The sequence below is a fragment of the Vulpes vulpes genome, chromosome 5 (assembly GCF_048418805.1).
Source record: "Vulpes vulpes isolate BD-2025 chromosome 5, VulVul3, whole genome shotgun sequence".
Lineage (NCBI taxonomy): Eukaryota > Metazoa > Chordata > Mammalia > Carnivora > Canidae > Vulpes > Vulpes vulpes.
The window spans coordinates 70,643,711-70,670,183 of NC_132784.1; the positions used below are offsets into that span (position 1 = coordinate 70,643,711).

General features: G+C 45.2%; 1 long non-coding RNA gene across 1 annotated transcript in view; it reads right to left on the bottom strand.

The window, feature by feature from the left end:
• Positions 1 to 8,993: 8,993 nt before the first annotated feature.
• LOC140598898 (uncharacterized) overlaps positions 8,994 to 26,473 on the bottom strand; it is a 52,241-nt gene continuing 34,761 nt past the window's right edge. The window contains exons 2-3 of the long non-coding RNA XR_012001444.1: positions 15,929 to 16,051; positions 8,994 to 10,341 (exon numbers count right to left, since the gene is read on the bottom strand). This is a non-coding gene — a long non-coding RNA (uncharacterized lncRNA). The remainder of the gene's footprint in view (positions 10,342 to 15,928; positions 16,052 to 26,473) is intronic.

Here is a 26,473-nt window from a genome sequence, read left to right on the forward strand (position 1 = left end):
ACCAAGAAGGGGCAGGCTGCTGCCGGTTGTATTACCAAGTCTGGGAAGTTGGAATGAGCAGAGCAAGGTTAACAGGTCAGATAAGGTCAGGCCAAGTGGGCACCCTGGGCATCAAAGTTTCAATATACCAGCTCAGTCAACAAGGGTTGGTATGAACCACTGGCTGGTCTGCATGTCAGAGGCCTGAACCGCACAAAAGTGGCCCACAGTCAGGGGCTTGCCTCAACTTCCCCAGCAAACTATAGCATGGGAGTTGGCAAAGCTTCTCTGCAAAGGGCCAGGTAGTAGATACCGTAGGCTTCGTGGGTCATCAGGTCTATGTGGGACCTGGACTCTGCCTTGAGGATGCAAACCAGCCATAGGACACGGAAACGACAGGCAGGGCTGTATTCTAGTAGCACTTGATCGACAAAAACGGGCAGTGGGCTGCACTGAGGGAAGGGACCCAAGGTCCGGACAAATGAGAACAGTTGGGTGGGTTGGTTAGGTGCAACTTTTCTGCTCCCCCCAACACTACCTGGTGGGGTCAGGAGGATGCGTCCCTACGAGGAATGAAGAAATGCACTGGCAAGGAGGGTCTCAGCGTCCTTGCAAAGCCCTCAGTGGCCGGCCTCTTCTGGCCAGAGATAGTTACAGCGGGAGCTGCCGCAACAGTACCAGGCACCCAACAGCCCAGAGGCCCCAGCATGGTAGAGACCAGATGCCGGCGCTTAGCTGCCAGATGCAAGTGCCGCACTCATCACAGTGAGCTGCAAGAAGGGAACGATGAGGCTGATTGTGCTTAAATGCAAGGACTTACAGCGGGGGGGTAGCTGATCCTGGGGTGGGTGCCCTACCAAGATGCCATGCGATCTATATCAGCAGGAAAATTCTAGGTTCAGGGGGCAGAAACACGACTCAAATCACCATGGTAGAGCTTTTCAGCCTCCGGCCGAGTTCCTAAACCTTAGTCAAATCACAGGTCCAGAGCCCACTGATCGGCAGCAAAGCCAGATCTCTGTGCAGAAGGGCCCAGCAGCCCAGCCACAGACATGGCTGTTCCTGTAGGCCTTCCCCAGTGGAGCCCACAGCCATGACTTGCCCCAGAAAAAAGGGATAAACCTGCATATTCTAGAACATCCTCAGACACCAGCTCTAAATCAATGCTGGTCCCTAGGGCCTCCAAATCCTACAGTGGTGCAGGACCCAGAGTGAGGGTCTGGAGAAGTCAGCAGGTGCATGGTCCTTGGCCTTGGTGTGCCTTACAGTGGGTCCCGTGGGCCTGTGGACCCACCCTGTGTCCACGGTGCCCACAGGGATTAGATAGTAGGAAAAGATCACTGACGGGATCTCCATTCTGGTTTCTGGAACAAGAGATAGTGTGGCAGCAAAATGAAAGCCAGCAGAAGTCTCTCAATATGCGCGCGCACACACATGAACAAATACTGAACCTAAGTCCATACAGCTTCCCCAGGGAAATTCAGAGATTAGTTCCAGGAAAGATCTGGAAGATGCAGAACTAATGATCCCCACTCACCCTCATTTACCTGTCCTGTTTGGCCAGTGCAAAAATCCAGATGGGTCTTGGAGAAAGGCTGTGGGTTATTTAAACAAGTATGTGGTGATGCCTCAGAGCTGCTCTTCTGTACAGTCTCTGACCCGAGATGCTGCACTGACTTGACAAATGTTCTCTCCTCCATTCCAGCAAGAGACCATCAGGGCAGCAATACGCTCCCACTGTTTCCTCAAGGCTAGACCAAGCCCACGCCCACAATAGAACCCACAACTGGCTCCACTGTCTATGTATCCAGTCACATAACGCTGAGCCGCTCTGTGTTGGAATCGTGGTAACTGGCCTCGCAGTAACAACCCACCCCCAGGAGAAGCATCCCAAGAACCTGGTAAGACACGGGCATACTCAAAGATGGGGGTGAGCCCTGTAAAGTGGGTGTAATTTCTATGGATCCAGTGGTCTGAGAAGCATGAAAATATTTCTTCTTAAGTGAGGGAAGGCTGTGAAACCTTCCAAAATTCACCAATTGGTGAGCCTTTGAGAATTTTCACATATACTGCATTTGGGCATGTCGCTCTCAACCAGCTGTGAGCAGGGCTCCAACCGAAGATTTTTATAGCAGAACCAGGCCGTGGTCCAACCTGCCATTTGAGTCATGTGAGTGTGAAGACCCACTGGTGCACGAAGTGCCTGGATGACACTTTCTGGAGCCTCCGGCAGGCCCCAGTCAACAAATCACCAATGCCAGAAGCAAGCCTGAACTCTTGTACCCCACCTCAAACCCCACAGGGGCTCAGCACTGGCTTCTGACCAGGGCAGGCTGAGCGCCCAGTGGCATGGCGGGTCAGCCCCCAGGAAAGGAAATCACGTGTCACTTCCATCTCTGTGTCAATGGCAGCCCTGAAAAAAGAACCAATGAGCAAGCACAGGAATGATGATACAAACAGGAAGGCTGTCACCCACAGAACAGGTCGCCTCCTCTCCCTGCCTACAGGTGGGCCCTCTGAAGTGGACACCCTCTGCAGCGCACTTACATGGGACATGGGTAGTTTCACACTCTGTGCTCATTCCACACCACCAAGCTTCTAGTCATGCTCTCTTCAAGACTCAGACCAGGCAGCCAACCTTAGCTAACCACTTTTTATGAATCCTAAAGCCATCTCTCCTTTCCCAAAACTAAAATAACCTAGGAGACCATGAAAACTCTGTCCCCTGGAAGTCAGCCCCTCCACCACCTTGTAGGGCTAAACCTCGGTGGGTTGTCATGGCACAGCCATCCACGTCTGGTGCAGAGACCGGCATGGACCAGGCCATGAGGTTTCTTCATCCACAGCGGCCACCAGGAAGTCTGCATGAGGCCCAGCAGGGAGGGGAGAAGCCAGTCATCTTGAGATTTCTCCCACGTGAGTACAGAGCAATCCAAAGAGATGGCAGAGGGGACCCAGTCTGCAGTCTGCAGTCAGAGGGAGCATGGGGATAGCCACCAGGCCAGTGTGCAGGACAGAAAACACTTCCTGGGATTCATGGGTACACTTGGTATTAAAGAGGGACAGCTCACACCCATCAGGACAAGGGCTCGGGTAATTCTTATCTGACTAGTACTTCAGAGAGCTCAACAACACAAATGACGGGATGACAGATAGACCATGAGATCTACCTGTGTTTTAAAAAAAATTCCATGAGATCAAACCAAGATCTTAGTGGTCTTGGGAATGGGGTTATGGATGATTTGTTTTCTTCTCTAATTTTCTACTTTTATTTAACTAAGACTGTGTTTTTCATTCAGATACAAGAGACATGTAACATGATGTTGCCTTCAGGTGTACGGCACGATGATTAAGTGTTTGCGCCTTTTGACATGATCGTAGTGTGATCAACACCCGTCACTACACATGGTCACAAAACTGTTTCTCGGGGTGGGAACTTTCAAGAAGTACTCTCAGCAAATTTCAAATATGCATCATTGTATTGTTGGGGCGCCTGGGTGGCTTAGTCAGTTGAGCATCCAACTCTGGGTTCAACTCAGGTCATGATCTCAGGATCATGGAATCAAACCCCACATTGAACTCCACTCAGCAAGGTGTCTGCTGGAGATTCTCTCTCTCCCTCTCCCTCTGGCCCTCCCTCTTCTCTCTCTCTCTCTCTCTAAAACAAACAAACAAAAAACCCCAAACATGCAACACAGTATTGTTGACTCTGGTTCTAGCCACCATGCTGTCCACCATATCCCCAAAATAGTTACCTATTTTATAACTGGAAGTTGCTAACTTTGGCCTCTTCACCCATTTTGCCCACCTCCAAGCCTCACCAGTCTATGTGTCTATGGACTTGGTTTTGGGGTGTTGTTTTTGTTGTTTTTAGATCCCACATGTGAGATCACATGGTGTTTGTCTTCCTCTGCCTCGTATCTCTGTTGTTGAAAATGGCAAGATTTCCTTCTTTTCATGGCCGAGTAATATTCCATTGTGTATGTACACCACAGCTTCTTTATCTATTCATCTTCAGTGGACACAGGTTGTTTCCATATCTTGGCAGTTGTCAACAATGCTGCAATGAACATGAGGTGTCGGCATCTTTTCAAAGTAGGGCTTTTATTGTATTTGGATAAACACCTAGTAGTGGAATTACTGGATCATATGGTAGTTATATTTTTAATCTGTTGAGGAACCTACATACTGTTCTCCACAGTGGCTGCACCCGTTTGCATTCCCACCAGCCATGCATGAGGGTCCCCCTTTCTCTGCTTCTTCGTCAACATCTGTCATTTCTTGTTTTTTTGAGTCAGGCTATTCCGACAGGTGTGAGGTAATACCTCATTGTGGTTTTATTTGTATATCCCTGATGGTCAATGATTTTGAGCATCTTTTCATGTGTCTGTTGCCCATCTGGGTATCATCTCTGGAAAAAAAATGCCCATTTCTTAACCAGATTGTTTTTTATTGAGTTATATAAGTTCTTTCTATGTTTTGGATATTAACCCCTTATCAGATTAAAAATTTGCAAATATTTTCTCCCATTGAGTAGGCTGCCTTTTCATTTTGTTGATAGTTTCCTTAGCTGTGCAGAAGCTTTTCGGTTTGATGTAGTCCCACTTGTTTATTTTTGCTTCTGTTGCCTTTTCAAAGACTTCATTTTTATTTATTTATTTATTTTTAAAGTAATATCTACACCCAATGTGGGGATCAAACTCACAATCTCGAGACCAAGAGTCACACACACTACTAACTGTTCCAACCAGGTGCCCTTGCAAAGATCTCATTTTTTTAAATGAAATATTAAAATTAAATGTGGGGACAATTTTGGTACCAAAATATACAGAGAGGTGGAGAAGATCCCTGAATCCATCAACTATGTGTGGTTAAGAGATAACTAGAAACATCATGAATCCTGGAACTGTTTCTTTTTACAGAAAATAAACAAGATGGGGGAAGAAGACAAATTTAGAAACTTAGGAAGGTATCTGTTGGATGAAAGTCAAAGAAAGGCCATGGATTCTAGAAGCACAAAAAAGACATTACTCCAGAGAAATGACACAAGCAGAAACCAGGAAGTGATCATGTGCCTAGCATTGCACCTGACCGCTGGCAGGTATATAAAGGGCCCCAGCCCAGGAGGCTCCACACCTGAACTCCTCCCCTCTACACCTACTTCTCTGACCTGCTCCACACTCCACCCACCAGAACCATGACCTGCTGTGGCTGCTCCGGGGGCTGTGGCTCCAGCTGCTGTGTGCCTGTCTGCTGCTGCAAGCCCGTGTGCTGCTGTGTGCCGGCCTGTCCCTGCTCTAGCTGTGGGTCCTGTGGGGGTTCCAAGGGGGGCTGTGGGTCCTGCGGGGGCTCCAAGGGGGGCTGTGGGTCTTGTGGGGGCTCCAAGGGGGGCTGTGGGTCCTGTGGGGGCTCCAAGGGAGGCTGTGGGTCCTGTGGGGGCTCCAAGGGGGGCTGTGGGTCCTGTGGGGGCTCCAAGGGGGGCTGTGGGTCCTGTGGGGGCTCCAAGGGGGGTTGTGGCTCCTGTGGCTGCTCCCAGTCCTGCTGCTGCAAACCCTGCTGCTGTGAGTCCAGCTGCTGCAAACCCTGCTGCTCCCAGTCCTGCTGCTGCAAACCCTGTTGCTCCCAGTCCTGCTGTTGCAAACCCTGCTGCTGTGAGTCCAGCTGCTGCAAACCCTGCTGCTCCCAGTCCTGTTGCTGCAAACCTTGCTGCTCCCAGTCCTGCTGTTGCAAACCCTGCTGCTGTGAATCCAGCTGCTGCAAACCCTGCTGCTCCCAGTCCTGTTGCTGCAAACCCTGCTGCTCCCAGTCCTGCTGTTGCAAACCCTGCTGCTGTCAGTCTAGCTGCTGTAAGCCCTGCTGCTGCCAGTCCAGCTGCTGTGTCCCCATTTGCTGCCAGTGCAAGGTCTGAGGCTACGTCACGGACCTCAAGTGGCTCCTGCAGATCCACAATCTCTAGGAAATGATCGGTTCTACATACCAGAGTCACTGATTGCAGATCTCAACCCATCTTTTCCAGAATTGGCAGCCCAAATCTCCTGTCCCAGTGGGGTTGCTCCCCAGATTATGAAGGATAAGTGCATCTATCCATACCTTCTCTCCTACTCTAGATCTCCTGCTTCATTTGCCTTGGAGAAGAGTAATTTCTTTCCCCCTTAACAATTACAGTCCCTTTAGGACCCTGATCCCCAGAGTCATCATCCCCACCCCCACCCCACACATGGGACTTAGCTGAGCCTGGGAATATACTACAAGACCAATGGCTGGAGTCCAGATCTGGGATAGGTGCACCACTCTCCCCTCTCCCCCACATATTACCAGCCCCAACTCTGGCACTTCCTTCTAATTTACCTGTGCTTCTTTCACCTACCAAGGTCCAGATTGGACCTTGTGACAGCTCTAAATAAAGACATTTCTAACTTAAGCACCCTCTGTCTCCATGATGCTTCTTTAATAAATACTCTAAAAACATCTGTGCATTGCTGATGGGAGTAAAAACAGGTGCAACTATTTTTTTCTGAAAGTAATATGGTAATATTTACTCTGATTTCACCATTGTCAGTATTATTTTACTTGCTTTGATGGAATTATTCAATATAATCACTTAAGAGAATGAAATGCAAAATATAACAATTGAAAAGAGAAATCAAAACCATTATTATTTATAGATGGTTCCATTATATAACTGGAAAAAAAACCAAAAACAAGTCAAATGAAAAATACTCAAAATGTAAGAGCATTCAGATAGAAGGTGAGATATATAATTAACATGTAAAATTAATATCTCTCTATTCACACATAACAAAAAGAAAAGATCCCCACCTATTAAATATAAACCTTATAAGAAACAGTTTTAAAAGTGTATATAGGGCAGCCCCAGTGGCTCAGCGGTTTAGCACTGCCTTCAGCCCAGGGTATGATCCTGGAGACACAGGATCGAGTCCCACGTCAGGCTCTCTGCATGGAGCCTGCTTCTTCCTCTGGCTGTGTCTCTGCCTCTCTCTCTCCCTCTCTCTCTCTCTCTCTGTCTCTCATGAATAAATAAATAAAATATTTTTTTTAAAAAAGTGTATACAAAAAGGTGGCAATTCTAGCACTAAAAGCTGAAACTGTCCAGATGTCCACTGACAGCAGGAAAGAACATTTATTTGTGACATAGTCACTCAGTGGGATACTATGTGGCAATGAAAATCTTACAGGCATAATGTTGAGTGAAAGAAGCCAGTCAAAAGGTATGTATTATATGACTCCTTCTATATGAAGCACACATGCAAAAACATGGATCAACTAAAATAAAATAAAATTCTAGAAACCAATCAACTGTAAAGAAATACAGATTTTTGAGCTGCCTGACAAAGAGTTTAAAGTAAATGTCATAAAGATGCTAAAAGAGAGCACAAAACAACAACTGAATGAAATCAGGAAAACAATGCATGCATAAAATGAGAATATTAACAAAGAGAACAAATTTTTTTCAAAAAACCCAGAAGTTCTGGATCTGAAAAATATAATAAGAGAACTGAAACATTTAATACAGGGGTTCAATTACAAACTTGTGAGTTTGAAGACAGGTTATTGAAATCACATCAGAGGAGCATGAAGAAAAGTGAAGAGAGCCTAAGTGATGTATGGGTCACCAATAAAGAGATTGATATATGCATTGTGGGAGTCCCACCAACAGCAGTAGAAGAGAAAGAGGCAGAGAGTTTAATAAATAATGGACAAAAACTTCTAATCTAAGGAAATAAATGGACATATAAATTCAAGAAGTTCAAAGAACTACAGTCATATTATATCCAAAAAGATCCACATTGAGGGGCACCTGAGTGGCTCAGTCAGTTAAGCATCTGCCTTCTGCTCAGGTCATAATCCTGGGGTCCTGGGATACAGCCCTGCATTAGGCTCCCTGCTCAGTGGGGAGTCTGCTTCTCCCTCTGCCCCTCCCCCTCCCCATGCTCTCTCTCCCTCAAATAAATAGAATCTTTAAAAAAAAAAAAAAAAAGATCCACACCAAGATACATTATAATCAAACTGTCATTTGCAATTTTTCCCTTAGAACATATTTCTTGAAGGCTAATTGCCAGGCAAATGGGTATATACATTAAGTGCAGATAAATACATATTTGGAATTATTCATTTGTTTTGATAGGTAGTAACCACACATTGTAAATGTAGTAGAGTGTATTGCTGCTGCACAAATTACCACAAATTTAATGTCTTAATACCAATTTATTCTCCTACAGTTATGGAGGTCAGAAGACTCAAGTGTCTTACATCAAGGAGTCAGCAAAGCTGTGTTCCCTCTGGAGGCTCAAGGGAAGAATTCATTTCCTTGTCTTTTCCAGTTTCCAGAAATCGCCTACATTCCTTGGCTCATCCCCTTTCCATATTTAAAGCACATCACTCTGGTCTCCACTTTTGTGGTTATGTCTCCTTCTGTGGCTCTCAAAGGACCTTCATATAAAGCTTCCCTCTTATAAGGACCCTGGCGATTCCATTAGGTACACAAGGATTATCCAGCATAATCTCCCATTTCAAGACTCTTAACCTAATCACACCTGCACAGTCTCTTTTACCATGTCATGTGAGATAACATAATCATAGGTTCCAGGGATTAGACATACCAGGGATTAGATATGTTACCTCATATGATGACATAATCATAGGTTCAAGGGACTAGAATCCAAACCACCCAGGAATATGATTTACACTGGAAATAGACTGGAAGTGAAGAGAAAAGAACAGAAGAATATGCACTGCTAAAGATGAGTTTATAATACAAAAATTAAAAAATAAACATTCATTAGCAAGAGTCAGTATTTATAATAAACAGGATTACAAACCTAAACTTGTAAAATGAAAGAAAAACAATACAAAAATGCTGTAAATACATATACCTAAAACTATTAAAAACATAAAGAAGAACTAAATCCATAAATAAAGAATAATAAACTAAAAAATAGATTTATAAGAATGTTCATAGAGAATTACCAATATGAAATATAATGTCACTAAAATTAAACATCCAAAGTTCTAGCTAAACAGAAAAGTAGATACAGATGCAGAGAGAACTGTTAAACAGGGGAGAAACATCAAAGGAAATTAATTGGAATGCAGTATGGAAAAAAATTTAAATATGTAAAGACCCTTAAGACACATGAAGACTAGAACAAAAATATTCAATATATAGTTTATGTGAATCTTGGAAGAAGAGTACAGAAACAGTGGATAAAATTCAATATTCAGAAACAATAATCATCTAAAATTAATAAAAGAATGCATCTCATATTGAATAATCACAAATCTAAAGCATGATAAATAAAAACATAAGTAAATACAAACCCGGTCACATCATAGTAAAACCTCAGAACACAATGGCAAATAGAAAATCTTAAAGGGTATCAGAAAAAAAATTAATAATTCTATTGAAAACAAACTTTTCAATGAAAGATCTAGGAGGTAAAAAAAAAAAAGGAAAAATTCAAATACTAAGCATAAATTTCTGTCAACTTGGAATTCAATACCCAGCTAAACTATCACTCAATAATTAAGTATAAAATAAAGACACTTTCAACTAAATTAAGACTGACAGTGCTTACCCACCATCAGACCTCTGCAGTAGAAACTCATTCAGAATATAATCCAGGAAGAAGGAAATTAAACTGAGAGGCAAGGAATAGGTCACTAAAGACAATCATCATGTGAGTAAATATAAATCATGTTGACTAACAAAAACAAACAAGAAAAATCATGACTGATTTGGGGGAGTATCATAAACAAGGTGGCAAAAAATACCAGCCCATATCGCATGCAGGGCCTCCAGAGGAATCATTGTCCTGAGAGTATGAGAGTTAAAATGATTCAAGATTCTTCAATTGACTTTGGAGACGTGTCTAGCAAGAAGTTTCTGCAGCCAAGTTCACAGAGGTTGCTGCCTCTGTTCCCCTCTAGCATTTGGATGGATTCCTGTCTCACATTTAGGTCCTTCATCCATTTTGAGTTTATCTTTGTGTGTGGTGTAATAAAGTGCTCTAGTTTCATTCTTCTACATATAGCTATCTAATTTTCCCAACACCATTTGTTGAAGAGACTGTCTTTTTTCCATTGGATATTCTTTCCTGCTTTGTTGAAGATGAGTTGACCATAGAGTAGTGGGTCCATTTCTGGGTTCTTTACCCTGTTCCATTGATCTGTGTGTCTGTTTTCATGCCAGTACCATACTGTCTCTGTGATTACAGCTTTGTAATATAACTTGAAGTCAGGAATTGTGATGATACCAGCTTTGGCTTTTCCTTTTGGGTATTCCTCTGGCTATTTGGGGTCTTCTCTGGGTGCATACAAACTTTAGGATTGTTTGTTCCAGCTCTGTGAGAAATGTAGTTAGTATTTTGATAGGGATTGCATTGAATGTGTAGATTGCTTTGGGTAGCATAGACATTTTATTTTTTTAAGCAAAAATGAACTCTTGGGACCTCATCGAGATAAAAACTTTTGCACAGTGAAGGAAACAGGCAACAAAACTAAAAGGCAACCTACAGAATGGGAGAAGATATTTGCAAATATCTTATCAGATGAAGGGCTAGTATCTATAAAGAACTTATCAAACTCAACACCCAAAACACAAAAATACAGTTAAGAAACAGGCAGAAGACATGAACAGACATTTCTCCAAAGAAGACATACAAATGGCCAACAGACACATGGAAAAATGCTCCACATCACTAACTGCCAGGGAAATAAAAATCAAAACCACAGTGGGAGTGGGATACTACCTCACACCTGTCAGAATGGCTAAAATTAACAACTCAGGAAACAACAGATGTTGATGAGGATCCAGATAGAGAGGAATCCTCCTACAGTGTTGGTGGGACTGCAAACTGGTGCAGCAACTGTGGAAAACTATATGGAGGTTCCTCAAAAAGTTAAAAATAGAGCTACTCTATGACCCAGCAATTGCACTATTCAATATTTATCCAAAAGATACAAACAGTGATTCCAAGGGGCACATGCACCCCAATGTTTATACCAGCAATGTCCACAATAGCTAAAATATGAAAGAGTCGGAATGCCCATCAACAGATGAATGGATAAATATGTGATACACACACACACACACACACACACACACACACATACACACACACTGGAATATTACTCAGCCACCAAGAAAAGAATGAAATCTTGCCATTTGCAACTATGTGGATGAAACTAGAGGGTATTATGCTAAGCAAAGTAAGTCAGAGAAAGACAAATACCATATGATTTCACTCATGTGGAATTTAAGAAACAAAACAAATTAACATATGGGAAGAGAAGGAAAAATGAGATGAAAATTGGGAAGGAGACAAACTATAAGAGACTCAACTCTAGAAAACAAATGGTTGGTGGAAAGGAAGGGGGGGAACAGAGTAAGTGGGTGATTGGCATGAAGGAGGGCATGTGATGTGATGAGCACTGGGTGTTATATGCAACTGATGAATCACTAAATTCTAGCTCTGAAACTAATTTTTTTTAAGTGAGAAATAAAATTTGTTGCAAAAAAATTTTTAAGTGTACAAAAGAAGATTCTTAAGTTGGTAAGTAGGGTCAATAAGCTTCAAACTCTAATTCAGAATTAGAATTGCTGGGGATCCCTGGATGGCTCAGTGGTTTGGCACCAGCCTTTGGCCCAGGGTGTGATCCTGGAGTCCCGGGATCGAGTCCCGCATCAGGCTCCCGGCATGGAGCCTGATTCTCCCTCTGCCTGTGTCTCTGCCTCTCTCTATATATATATCTATCATAAATGAATAAATAAAAAATCTTTTTAAAATTTTCAAAAAAAAGAATTAGAATTGCTTTTCCTTTAGTAAACCTTTAAGCTCTATTTATTCTTGCTAAGGTAAATTGGCCCATAATGGGAAAAGATCTGGGGTTGTACAGTCTGTGATTTTAGAATCCTGATTTCCTGTGGTTGTTTAGAAAGCTAGTGCCCATGTAATAAATCGCTTCTTTTTAAAAGAGAGAGAGAGAGAGAGAGAGAGATTTTATTTACATATTTGACAGAGAAATAGTGAGCACAAGCAAGCACAAGCAGGAGGAACTACAGAGGGCAGAGAGAGAAGCAGGCTCTATCCCAGGACCCTGGGATCATGACCTGAGCTGAAGGCAGACGCTCCACCACTGGGCCACCCAGGTGCCCTAGAGTAGGAATTGAGTATTATTATTTTTTTAATAAATTTATTTTTTATTGCTGTTCAATTTACCAACATACAGAATAACACCCAGTGCTCATCCCGTCAAGTGCCCCCTCAGTGCCCATCACCCATTCACCCCCACCCCCTGCCCTCCTCCCCTTCCACCACCCCTAGTTCATTTCCCAGAGTTAGGAGTCTTTATGTTCTGTCTCCCTTTCTGATATTTCCCACACATTTCTTCTCCCTTCCCTTATATTCCCTTTCACTATTATTTATATTCCCCAAATGAATGAGAGGAATTGAGTATTATTTATGACTTCTCCCCGATCCTTGCTCTCAATTGATTACCTTGCTTCCTATTTTACCAAGAAAATTGAACTCTCAGAAGAGGATTGCTGCAGCTTCATGCCCCCACATCTACTTCCCATAGCTTCTGTGCCCACCACCTGGCCAACCCTCCTGTGATAGCAGATGAACATTCCACGCTCATACCTAAGGTCAACCCCTGCCCAAATGTCCTTTCTGATCCATCTAAGGGCGTCTCTCCAAGACTTTTCCCTGCTCAGCTGCATCACCTACAGAAACACTCCATCATTAATCATACATAAAATAACTTGGAACGGGTGATTACTGACAGGATGTTGAGTGCCCGCAGCATTGCCTTCCCAAACACAGTCTTAGAACATGGGAGCCTGAGAAGTGAGAAAAGTCACTGCTGATACCACAGTCAGTGATAAATTGTTCCGAATGGACAAGCCGTAGTCAATATGTCTCTGCCATCATGAACAGGTCAGGAGAGAGAATATTGACCATTCTAGCTTTTACCCCAGGAGACAGCTTGGCCTCTACTGAGAAGTATTACTGAGGAATTTCCCAAATACACGAAGATAGTCACAAGGCAGGCCACATGATGTTAAAATATTCTTTTAGCCATTACCTTAAATATTAAGAGCAATTCATGATCAAAGGACAAACTCACTAGGCAGATAACATTCCAAACATGAGTGCATCTACCAACACAGACTCAAAATTATAGAAAACAAAAATGGGAGGATTACAAGGAGAAATTTATAAGCCTACAGTTATAATGAGAGGTTTTTTAAAAGATTTTATTTATTGATTCATGAGAGACACACAGGGAGAGAGGCAGAGACACAGGCAGAGGGAGAAGCAGGCTCCCTGCAGGGAACCCTATGAGGGACTTAATCCCAGGACCCCGGGATCATGCCCTGGGTCAAAGGCAGGCACCAAACTGCTGAGCCACCCAGGTGTCCCATAATGAGAGATTTTTAACAAACCTCTCTCAGTAATTATGAGAATAAAAATATAAAATATTAGTACCATTACAGAAAATTCTAATAGTCTAATTAAAAAGCTTTACCTCCTGAACATATACAGAACACCATTCCCTAAAAAGAGCATATATTCTTTTCTCAAGGACACATGGAGCATTGATCAAAATTAACCATGTTGGGAAGCCTGGGTAGGTCAGTGGTTGAGCATCTACCTTCAGCTCAAGTCGTGATCCCAGAGTCCTGGGATAGAGTCCCGCCATCAGGCTCCCGGAAAGGAGCCTGCTTCTCCCTCTGCCTATATCTCTACCTCTCTCTGTGTCTCTCATGAATAAATAAATAGAACTTTTAAAAAAATTAACCACAATACTGAATTAGATCCATTTTTGCATGAGCCCTTAAAAATATGTCAAAATGCAAAAACAAATGTGACTAATTTATCCAAAACAGTTTATAAAAATCCCACCCAAACAAATAAGAATCTGTACAAAATAAACAGTAGAACAAAGCTGCCTCCAGAGACCCTGAAGGCAATTCCTTCCCATCTTGCTACAGGTCTTCCATCGATAACCAGAATATATTTAACTCACATGGCAATTGGCATTTTCCAGTAAAGAATCAAAAGAGAACAAGATGAACTGCCTAATACGAGGCTGCTCCAGCCTTGCAACCTGGGGTCAAAATTTTAAAAACTGTAAAATATATTTTCAAAAATTCAGAAGAGAAATGTGTACACAAACAACACACAAAAAGTGTACGCAAAGGTTGATAAAGTATAAATTTGTCTCTTTATCTGCAGTTTGGAAACATATTGTTGAACATCTCAATTAAAAAGTGAGAAAGCGGGGATCCCTGGGTGGTGCAGCAGTTTGGCGCCTGCCTTTGACCCAGGGCGCAATCCTGGAGACCCGGGATCGAGTCCCATGTCGGGCTCCCGGTGCATGGAGCCTGCTTCTCCCTCTGCCTATGTCTCTGCCTCTCTCTCTCTCTCTCTCTCTCTCTCTGTGTGTGTGTGACTATCATAAATAAATAAAAATTTAAAATAAATAAATAAATAAAAAGTGAGAAAGCAAAGATCCTGGGTTAAACAGAAAGCACTTTATTCTATCATCTTGACACGTATTTATTAAAGAACTAAAGGAGACTCCATAACAATTAATAGAATGGAGGTAAGCATGATAAAATAAGCCATAAATTATTCTGACCAGAGACAAAAACTCCAGCAAAATTTTCATGTCCCATCAACAACAGCAAAATCTATTAAGAGGAGATACATTTCATACAGAAGTAATCAAGGCTCATGAATTATTTGATAATCCAATTAATGTACAATAGCAAATCATAAATATTTTAGAAAAGATTTCAGCCTCCTGCTGATTTGACATGAAAATACTGAGCAGCCAAAAATGCTATAAAGCACACCAGGCCACCTTGAGCAGAATGCAAACACGACAGGTTGATGGATGTAATCAATCCTAAGAGAATGTAAAATCAAACACAACACCTCGCAAAAAAGAAATGTTGGTGCCCCCAAGTTCTGCAGTGCAAATGTGAAAACATCTGAAGTCTTCCCAGATTTGACACGACAATACCAATTTTCAAAACCAACAATCAAAAAAACAAATCGCAAGCATCTGAGCTACAGGAAAACCCTAAGATGTCTTTCTAGGCATAAAATTAAAATTTAGAAAATAAAATTATAAAACTGCTACCATATGAAGAGTGACCAAAAAGTATGTGGCCAAAAAACATAGTGGAAGGAAGTAGCGTGGGGTCTGGAGGGGATGTGGGCCATCCATTCAATAAAATCAGGTTATTTGCCTATTTGTTCATGTGTGTGGTCTTCAAAAGTTTCTTTAAATGTCTAATCTATTGTGACTTCTTTTCTTGTTCTGATTATTAACTAGAATAAATACACACCCTACCCGAGTTGGGCCTCCAAAATCAGAGGAAGCACACAGATCTCTTCCTTTTTTTATTTATTTTTTTTCTTTTTTTATTTAAATTAAACTGGCCAACATACAGCACATCATTAGTTTCAGATGTAGTGTTCAATAATTCATCAGTTGTGTATAATATCCAGTGCTCATCACGTCGCAGATCTTCTTAAAATCAAGAGTTTATGCTTAAAATGAGGCCAAATTCTTCATAAGAAAGAGCAGCACTTCTGCACGACACAGCGCCCCCTGGTGGTTGGCCTGATAAAACGCGGGCCCGCGACAGGTGGCCTGAGGACCAAGACCTGCACCTATCCCCTGAAGCCTTTGGGCACAGAATCCCCATATCCTCCAGGATTCATCAATTATTGAAAAATCCAATTAAAGAAATAAAAATTGAATAAGTAAAATACTGACACTCTAGGCTGTGTGCCCTCAAAAAACAAAAAAAACACACACAAAACAAAACAAAACAAAACAAACAAACAAAAAATACCCAGGCCTGGACATTTCAAAACAACTTTTACAAAACATTCAAGGAATATAATACCTTTCTGCACGTAAACTGCTCCACGGGACAGAACAACATGGCACATTCCCCAGCTTCGTTACAGTTCTCCTTGGCGGCACCAGGCAGGGGTCCGGCCAGGTGCAAATCCTCACGGAGGCTCTTCTGCATAAAAACAAATCCCCACAGTAAGGAAAGCGGGGCCTCCACAGGGGTTTCTCAGAGATGAGACCCAAAGCCTTATTCAGTTTTCCTTTTTTCCCTATTTTTCCATATATTAGAAGGTGCAGTGCTTTCGCCTCCTGCCTCCATTTGGCACATGATGAGCCCAGCAGAGCAGAAGGAGGGAGACACTCCCTCAGCACAGAACCTTCAGGAAATCTCATTCTGAGGTTCACGGGAAGAGAGACCTCCCCACCGCCACCACCTGCTCTGCTCCTGCCCACAAGGTGTCCACTTCCCACCTACGGAGCCTCAGGTAGGTAAGTGCTAGACCACCTGCCATGGTGGCCAGGAGCCCCTAGGCTCACCAAGCCCCTTCCCTGCCTCACAGCCTTTGCACTCACTCTTCCTCCCATGTGGGATGCCTTTCCAAATATTGTTTTATCAGTGTCACCTCTTCAAAGAATTTTCTGTTGAGGGGAGCCTGGGGAGCTCAGCCAGTGGAGCATCTGACTCTTAGTTTGGGCTCAGGCCATGATCTCAGGTTGGGGGATTGAGCCCCAGATCTGGCTCCGTGCTGAGCATGGAGCCTGCTTGGGATTCTCTCTCCCTCTGCCTCTGGCCCTCCCACCCCCACTCACATGCGGGTACACTGCCTCCCGGCCCCTCCAAAAGAGTTTTCTGTGGACCGACCTCAACAAGTTGGCCAACCCCGCAAGCACACACACATGCTGCCGCACCATGCGGGCATGCCCTCCCCAAAGCAGCCCTATCCACTCTCCCCTCCTCAGCCTTACGGACAGAGCCAGGGGAGCAGGTTGGTGCAGGAAGAACAAAGCCACGCCTCCCCAGCCTTCCTGGCATGGCATTGGCAGGGGGTTGAAAGCTCTGATGCGGTCACCTGGCATCTTCCCAATTTGATGGGCGATTCCCATTAACAGGTGCTAAGCATCCACCCTCCTCAGGTGCACCTCCCACCCCAGAAACCCAATCCTGGCCCTGGGAGATGAGGTCTCAGGCTGGACGCACAACCACCACCACCTTCCCCGGGCTCAGGAGGGGCCAGCTGCCCTGGGCATTCACAAGCAGCTCACCCACCTTCTCTCAGCAAGCCCAGGGCATTCACACTCAGGCCACCTCCTCATCTGCCCATGATTCATGAGGCCAGCTCTCCTGAGAGCAACACAAGTTTGGGGAAGAACTCCACTCAGAGTCCCCAGCCTTATCTTAGGACCCACCCGGGATAGAGGGCATGTGGGAGGTGCTGCAGCCTGGGCCCCACAGAGAAGAGGGTGCCCGCATAGGGCATATTCTTGTGATCCTGGGACACTGCCCAACAGCACATGAGAAACGACCAGGCCCCACAGGCACAAAAGGAAACCTCTACCCAAGATCAGACAGAATGACCAAAATACACACACGGCAGGTGAAGCATAAGCAGCTTCTGAGAAGGAGGAGGACACAAGGAACAAAGGGTGGGGAAGGTACCAACATAGGGGAGGTGACTGTGTGCCCAGCATCTGACTTGAACCCGGGCAGGTATATAAGGGCCCCCGGCCCAGGAGGCTCCACACCTGAACCCCTCCCCTCTACACCTACTTCTCTGACCTGCTCCACCCTCCACCCACCAGAACCATGACCTGCTGTGGCTCCTCTGGGGGCTGTGGCTCCAGCTGTTGTGTGCCTGTCTGCTGCTGCAAGCCCGTGTGCTGCTGTGTGCCGGCCTGTCCCTGCTCTAGCTGTGGGTCCTGCGGGGGCTCTAAGGGGGGACTGTGGGTCCTGCGGGGGCTCCAAGGGAGGCTGTGGGTCCTGCAGGGGCTCCAAGGGGGGCTGTGGGTCCTGCGGGGGCTCCAAGGGAGGCTATAGGTCATCCTGCTGCCAGTCCAGCTGCTGCAAACCCTGCTGCCTTCAGTCCTGCTGCTGCAAACTCTGCTGCCCTCCATCCTGCTGCTGTGTCCCCGTTTGCTGCCAGTGCAAGATCTGAGATGTGACCAGAGGCTCAGGGGGCTCCAGCCAATCCAGCTCCCAGGCTTGAGTGGTGACACATCCCATACCCCCAACACACAGTTCTGTGTCCATCCCCTTCAGGAGTAATGCAGACTGAATCTTCAGGACCAGAAATCCTGTTTTGCATTTCCTGATGAAGAAGGGAGTCACCCTCATACTCTGAATCAGGCAGGGATTCTCCACTACACTCACAACCAAAAAGAAACTTCCTCCTTGCCAGCTCTACTTGCAGCCTGCCATCTGCAGGCTCTTCAGTGACTAAGCCCCAGAAAAGCCACCCCTCATGCACTGAGTGGGTCCCAGGGCTGTGCTAGCCATCCTTCCCAACCTCTCCTGCTCAGACCTGCTCAGCCCTGTTCCCCACGGAACCTTGGGCTGGCACTGATCCCCGGAGCTGGGGGAGGTCCACTACACACCCTGCCCCTCGTCCCCGGGCATCTCCCCTGACATCAGCTCATCCTGATTCTTGGTCTTATAAATTCAACTGTGAGCTTTGTGAAGCTTCTAGATAAACAGATCCTCCAAGGACAGGCCTCATTCTTACAGCTGTGGTGGAAACCAGGGTGCACTAGTTCCGTGCATGCAGACCCTTTTTTTCCCTAAGATTTTTTTATTCATTCATTCATGAGAGATTCAGAGAGAGAGAAGCAGAGACACAGGCAGAGGGAGAAGCAGGCTCTATGCAGGGAGCCCGACGTGGGACTCGATCCTGGGACTCCAGGATCATGCCCTGAACTGAAGGCAGGCGCTAAGCCGCTGAGCCACCCAGGGATCCCCCATGCAGACCCTTTTATTCAGTGCCTGAACTTCTCAGACTTTACCCAGGAAGGACACTGGATGTTCAGAGATCTGGGGAACAAGGCTGGCTAACACAAAATTATCTAGAAGAGGGTGGGCTTAGGAGCCACCTACAGTTGAAAGGCTGACTCTTGTCTGTGTGATGTACAATGTACTGGATATACTCGGGGGCGAGGGACTCCAGGCAGTGGCTACAAATGCCTGTGGGTTCCTTATAGCCCAGGAATGCGGCTTTGTTACGGCGTAATGGGAAAAAACCAGGACGCAAAATGTTCCACAGCATGTGATCACAACCACGTGTGCCCACAGATGGATAAGGTGGGCATTCTTTAATAATATTATCTTATGCTTAATATTAAAAATTAATAAACTCTAACAAGTACACAGAGGCAGGATACCACGAGTGCTCCTGTGAAGTGGGCACAAGAGTTAGGGGAGCTGTGAGCCTTTGAGATAGGCACATTTTCACACCTCAAATCCAAAGCAAAACACAAAACAAAAATAAAACACACAGGTGCTGTTAGTCTCACATGAAGAAATAGCTTGTGTGGAGCCCGGTGCTGGACACCACAGGGAAAATCACTCATCCGCGGTCCTCAGTGGAGGCCGCACCCCTACATTCAGTTTCACGATGACTCTGTCCCTCCAAGCACCTGTTGGCAGTGCCAACACCAAAGAAGAGTCGGGATACTTTTCAAGAGGAGCCTGAAGCCTTTTGTGAGACCGAATGTGTCTTCCACTCAAAGTCAAGAAAATCTTTGCAGGGACCACAGCGGCTCTGGCCAACAGCCCTGCCAGGAAACACGCAGATGCCAGGAGGCAGTGGGCGTCAGGGAGGGCACACACAGGACCCATATGCTCCCTGCAAGGCTGGACACCCCCCTGGGCAGGGGTACCGAGCCGGCATCATTCCCTGGCGACCACCATCAGCCAAGTGAGTGTGAGGACATGTGGTTTGTAGTGTGGCCTTTCCCACGGCCACTGGCCAGGAGCACCACCTTCCCTCTAGCCCAGCATGGTGCCAGGCTGAGATCAGAGGTTCCATCATCCCGCTGGCTCTGAGACCTCCACGTTACGGGGTGTGTGAGTCAAAAGTTAAGACTGGAACATGGGCAAATCCGTCCTGAAGACAACCAGCAAGAAGACGTCAGAGGGAAGCTAACCTCATTAGTAACCAGGAAAATACGCATTAATGCCACACTGCTGATCTGTGGGAGCACTGGGACAGCCAAAACGGTGACCCCAGCAGAGCCAAGTGGTTGTGCAGCAAGAATAACTCTGGGGAACTGGCGAGAACACGACAGAAACACTGCTCTGAACACAGTCCACTACGTTTCCACACACATGCCCCGTGACCCGCAGTCCCGCCGCAGGCAGGACCAGAAGGCGTGGGTGCGCAGACCCTGACGCTTATGAAGAGCACGGACAGTGCAGCTTCTCCTCGCAGACCCAAACTGGAAAGCATCCAAGGACCCACCAAAAGTAGAACTGACAAGTGAATAAATAGCACTGTAGTCGTGTGATGTAAAACTACACACAACTGAAAATGAATGGACTTAAACTATGACAAGAACCATGGGTGATGTCACACAGAAAGAAGAGAAGCCCATCAGCAACACGCACATGGGGGGCTCTTAATGAGGTGGCATCACTTTCTGCCCAGACCATTCAGAATCTCTTAATTCCCCTTCCCACTTTGAGCCTCGTACCTTTTTCAGGATTCCTCTACATGTCAGCTCTGCCTAGGGTCCTGGCTTCCAAGCTCTACTGGGAGCAGATGATTCCACCCCATGCTCCAGTGCTCCTGCTGCTCCTGCCCCTCATCATGGAATCACTTGGGACCTCACAACCTGCCTCATGAGAGCACTTCCCACCTGCCTGCCTGTGTCCCAGCTGGACAGTCACCTTCAACAGGTTTCTAAACTGAAGCCACTGATGACACTTCTGAATCCCATGCCCACGAGCCCCAAGAACTCACCCCTCAGCCACCTACTCATCAACTGCCAGATCTGAGGAGGTGTGGTCCCATCGAGGGCACTGCAGACCAGGGCAGCTAGAGCCATGCTGCTTCTGGCAAACAACAGTCAACTTCTTATTATAACAAAATAAATATGTTTCAATAAAAAAAAACACACACACCTTTTTTGTCAAATAGAAAACACATCCTAATACATATAAGGAATTTCAAGAGACCTCCAAATAGCCCAACCATCTTGAAAAAGAATAAAGGTCAAGGACTTATACTTCTTGATTTTAAAACTTACTGTGGGGATCCCTGGGTGGCGCAGCGGTTTGGCGCCTGCCTTTGGCCCAGGGTGCGATCCTGGAGACCCGGGATCGAATCCCACATCAGGCTCCCGGCGCATGGAGCCTGCTTCTCCCTCTGCCTGTGTCTCTGCCTCTCTCTCTTTCTCTCTGTATGACTATCATAAATAAATAAAATTAAAAATAAAAAAAAAATAAATAAATAAAACTTACTGTGAACTCTCAGGGTACCTGGGTGGCTCAGTCAGTTGAGCGTGCTTTCAGCTCAGGACATGATCTTGCGGTCCTGAGATCAAGTCCCACATTGGGCTCCCTGTTCAGGGGGGAGTCTGCTTCTCCTTCTGTCCCTTCCCCAGCTGTGCTCTCTCTCATTCATAAATAAATAAATAAATAAATAAATAAATAAATAAATAAATAAAATAAAAACTTAAAAACTTACTGTGAACTACGGTAATCGTAACAGTGTGGTGCTAGTACAGGATGGGCTTATAGAACAGAGAAAGAGAAAACACAACACAGCCCAGAAATAAACCCTCTCCTCATACATACAACCAGCTGGTCTTCGGCAAGGGTGCCAAGACCACTCAGTGGGGAAATGATAGTCTCAGCAAATAGTGCTTGGACAACTGGATGTCCACAGGCACGACAGTGAAGTTAGACCCCCACCTTACACCATATACAAAAATTAGCTCGGAATGGATCAAAGATCTAAATGTAAGAGCTAACACTGTAAAACTCAGAAGAAAACATTTCTGTAGTCAAAGGACAGCACCAAGAAAGTGAAAAGATAACCCACCACAAAGGAAGAAAATATTTGTATATCATATATTGGATAAGGGTTTAATATCCAAAATATATAAAGAACTCCTACAACTAGACAACAAAAAACAACCCAGTCAAAAAATAGGTGAAATATTTGAATAGATAAGTCTCCAAAGAAGATGCACTGCTGGCCACTAATGAAAATGCATAAAAAGATGCTCAATATCCTTAGCCATCGGGAAATGCAAATCAAAACCACAATGAGATCCCACCTCACACCTGCTAGGACAGTTCCAATAAAAAAGAAAGAAAAAGAACGAGTGTTGGAAAAAGGATTTGGAACCCTCATGCGTAGCTGATGGGAAATAAAATGGGGCAGACGCTGTGGAAACAGTTAGGCAGTTCCTCTAACTGTTAAACATAGAATTACCACATGACTCAGCAATTCTGCTCCTAGGTGTTTACCCAATGCAAGCAAGGGCCAGGCGCAGACACTTGTACATTCACAGTCACAGCAACAGTGTGCACAACAGCTAAATGTGGAAACCACCATCAACAGATAACAGGTAAAAAATGTGGTCTATCCACACGTGGAATGTTATTCAGCCATGAAGAGGAACAGGGCTCTGACACCTGCTGCAGTGCGGATGAGCCCTGAACACAACATGCTGAGTAAAATAAGCCGGTCACAAAACGACAAACATTGTATTATTTCACAAGTATGAAACACCTAGAATGAAAATTCCTAGAGGCAGAAAGTAGATTATAAGCTACCATGGCTGGGGAGAGTGGGAAATGGGGAATTACTGCTTAATGGGAAGAGAATTTCTGTGTGGGGTGATGAAAGACATCCAGAAAAAGATGGGGGTGATGATTATTATAAAACATCATTAATGTACTTAATGCCACTGAATTGTACAGGTAAAATGGCAAAAAATTACTTAACAACAGTAAGTTGAGCCCCTGGGTGGCTCAGTCGGTTAAGCATCTGCCTTATGCTCAGGTCATGATCCCAGGGTCCTGTGATCAAGTCTTGCATCAGGCTCCCTGCTCAGTGGGGAGTCTGCTTGTCCCTCTGCCCCTTTCCCCTGCTCATTCTCTCTCTCTCTCTCTTTCTCTCTCTCTCTCTTTCTCTCTCTCTCTCTCTTTCTCTCTGATTCTCTCTCAATAAATAGATAAAATATTTAAAAAGAAAAAACAATAAGTCAACCAGATATCTTATATAGAAATTAGGATTCTCCTGGTAGTTTGATAGGGATTGCATTAAATGTGTAGATTGCTTTGGGTAGTGTAGACATTTAACAATCCCTATCAATATACCAACAGCATTTCTCACAGAGCTGGAACAAACAATCCTAAAATTTGTTTGGAACCAGAAAAGACCCCAAATAGCCAAAGAAATGTTGGGGGGAAAAACCCCTGGTGGCATCACAATGCTGGCCTTCAGGCTCTATTAATGGATAAAGAAGATGTGGTCTATGTATACAATGGAATATTACTCAGCCATTAGAAACGACAAATACCCACGATTTGCTTCCATGTGAAGGGACCTGGAGGGTATTGTGCTGAGTGAAATAAGTCAATCGGAAAAGGACAAACATTATATGGTCTCATTCATTTGGGGAATATAAAAATTAGTGAAAGGTAATAAAGGGAAAGGAGAGAAAATGAGTGAAAATATCAGTGAGGGTGACAAAACATGAGAGACACCTAACTCTGGGAAATGAACAAGGGTTAGTGGAAGGGGAGGTGGACGGGGGGTTGGGGTGACTGGGTGATGGGCACTGAGGGGGCACTTGATGGGATGAGCACTGGGTGTTGGCAAATTGAACTCCAATTTAAAAAAAAGCTATCATCAGCAAGACAGTATGGTACTGGCACAAAAACAGACACACAGATCAATGGAACGGATTGGACAACCCAGGAATGGACCCTCCACTGTATGGTCAACTCATCTCTGACAAAGCAGGAAAGGATATCCAATGGGAAAAAGTCTCTTCAACTAATGGTGATGGGAAAACTGGACAGCCACATGCGGAAGGATGAAACTGGACCATCGTCTTATGCCACAAACAAAAATAAACTCAAAGTGGATGTAAGAGCTAAATGTGAGACAGGAATCCATCAAAACCCTAGAGGAGAACACAGGCAGCAACCTCTGTGATCTTGGCTGTGGAAACTTCTTGCTAGACACGTTTCCAAAGGAAAGGGAAACAAAAGCAAAAATGAACTAGTAGGACTCCATCAAGATAAAAAAACTTCTGCACAGTGAAGGAAACAATCAAGAAAACTAAAAAGCAACCTACAGAATGGGAGAAGGTACCTGCAAACGTCTTATCAGATAAAGGGCTAGTATCCAAGATCTATAAAGAACTTATCAAACTCAACACCCAAAACGCAAAAAATACAGTCAAGAAATGGCAGAAGACACGAATAGACATTTCTCTAAAGAAGACCTACACACACACACACAAAAAGAAGACCTACACATGGTGAACAGACACATAAAAAAATGCCCCACAGCAGTTGGCATCAGGGAAATACAAATCAAAATCACCCACCTCACACCAGTCAGGATGGCTAAAATAAACAAGTTGGGAAATAGCAGATACTGGTGAGGATGCAGAGAAAAAGGAACCCTCTCATTCTGCTGGTGGGAATGCAGGGTGGTGCAGCCACTCTGGAAAACAGTATGGAGGTTCCTCAAAAAGTTAAAAATAGAGATACTCTATGACTCAGCAACTGTAGTACTAGGTAATTACCCAAAGGATACAAAAATACAGATCCAAAGGGGGCACCTGCACCCCAATGTTTATAGCAGCACCGTCTACAATAGCCAAACTCTGAAAAGAGCCCAGATGTCCATCAACTGATGAATGGATAAAGATGTGGTGTGTATATATACATACATAATGGAATATTACTCAGCCATCAAAAAAGTGAAATCTTCCCATTTGTAGTGATGTGGATGGAACTATAGTGTATTATGCTAAACGAAGTAAGTCAGAAAAGACAAATACCAAAATAAAATAAAATAAAATAAAATAAATAAAATAAAATAAAATAAAATAAAATAAAAATAATAAAATGATAAAATAAAATAATAAAATTTTAAAAAGAATAGACAAATACCAGGTGATCTCACTTATATGTGGACTGTAAGAAACAAAACAGGTGAACATAGGGGAAGGAAAAAAAAGAAAAGGAAGCAAACCATGAGAGGCTCCTGAGGATAGAGAACAGACAGGGTGGGTGGAGGGAGCTGGGGAGGGGTAGGATGGGAGATGGCGGTTAGGGAGGGCATGTGTAGTGCTGAGCACTGGGTGTGATGTGCAGGTGACGGATCACTGAATTCTACTCCAGAAACCAGTATTGCACTGTATGCTAACTAGAATTTAAATAAAAGTTTTTAAAAAAAGAAAGAAATTGGGATTCTCCAATGTCATGCCTACAGGAGGCGGTGCTGGGAATTGTAGTGAGCAGGGGCCAGCACGCCTCCACTCTGTGCTACATGCTGAGAGGGTGGGGGCCAGTGAACCTGCAGGTAAGTGAGACCCTGGCCCCGGTGTGGGGTCCAGCAGAGAGAAGCACATGCATCTGCAGCTATGCCATTCTCTGAAAATTCAAGAAAAGCTACAAATCCTGGAAATGAGTTTCTATTAATAACAACCAAACAAAATGAGAAGAAGTTAAATTTAGAAACATGGAAAGGAGGATGTCAAAGCCAATGGGAGGTCAGGGATGGGAGCATGTGTACACACACACACACACACACACACACTGAATGTCCCCTGGAAAAAAGGCACAAACAGGAACCAGGAAGTGACCGTGTGTCCAGCATCTCACCTGACCCCGGGCAGATATATAGGGGCCCCCAGCCCAGGAGGCTCCACACCTGAACACCTCCCCTCTGTACCTGCTTCTCTGACCTGCTCCACCCTCCATCCACCAGAACCATGACCTGCTGTGGCTGCTCTGGGGGCTGTGGCTCCAGCTGCTGTGTGCCTGTCTGCTGCTGCAAGCCCGTGTGCTGCTGTGTGCCGGCCTGTCCCTGCTCCAGCTGTGGGTCCTGCGGGGGCTCCAAGGGAGGCTGTGGGTCCTGCGGGGGCTCCAAGGGGGGCTGTGGGTCCTGTGGGGGCTCCAAGGGAGGCTGTGGGTCCTGTGGGGGCTCCCAGTCCTGCTGCTGCAAGCCTGTGTGCTGCTGTGTGCCAGCCTGTCCTTGTTCCAGCTGTGGGTCCTGCGGGGGCTCCAAGGGGAGCTGTGGGTCCTGTGGGGGTTCCAAGGGGGGCTGTGGGTCCTGTGGGGGCTCCAAGGGGGGCTGTGGGTCCTGTGGGGGCTCCCAGTCCTGCTGCTGCAAGCCCGTGTGCTGCTGTGTGCCGGTCTGTCCCTGCTCCAGCTGTGGGTCCTGCGGGGGCTCCAAGGGGAGCTGTGGGTCCTGTGGGGGTTCCAAGGGGGGCTGTGGGTCCTGTGGGGGTTCCAAGGGGGGCTGTGGGTCCTGTGGGTCCTGTGGCTGCTCCCAGTCCAGCTGCTGCAAACCTTGCTGCTCCCAATCCTGCTGCTGCAAACCCTGCTGCTGTGAGTCCAGCTGCTGCA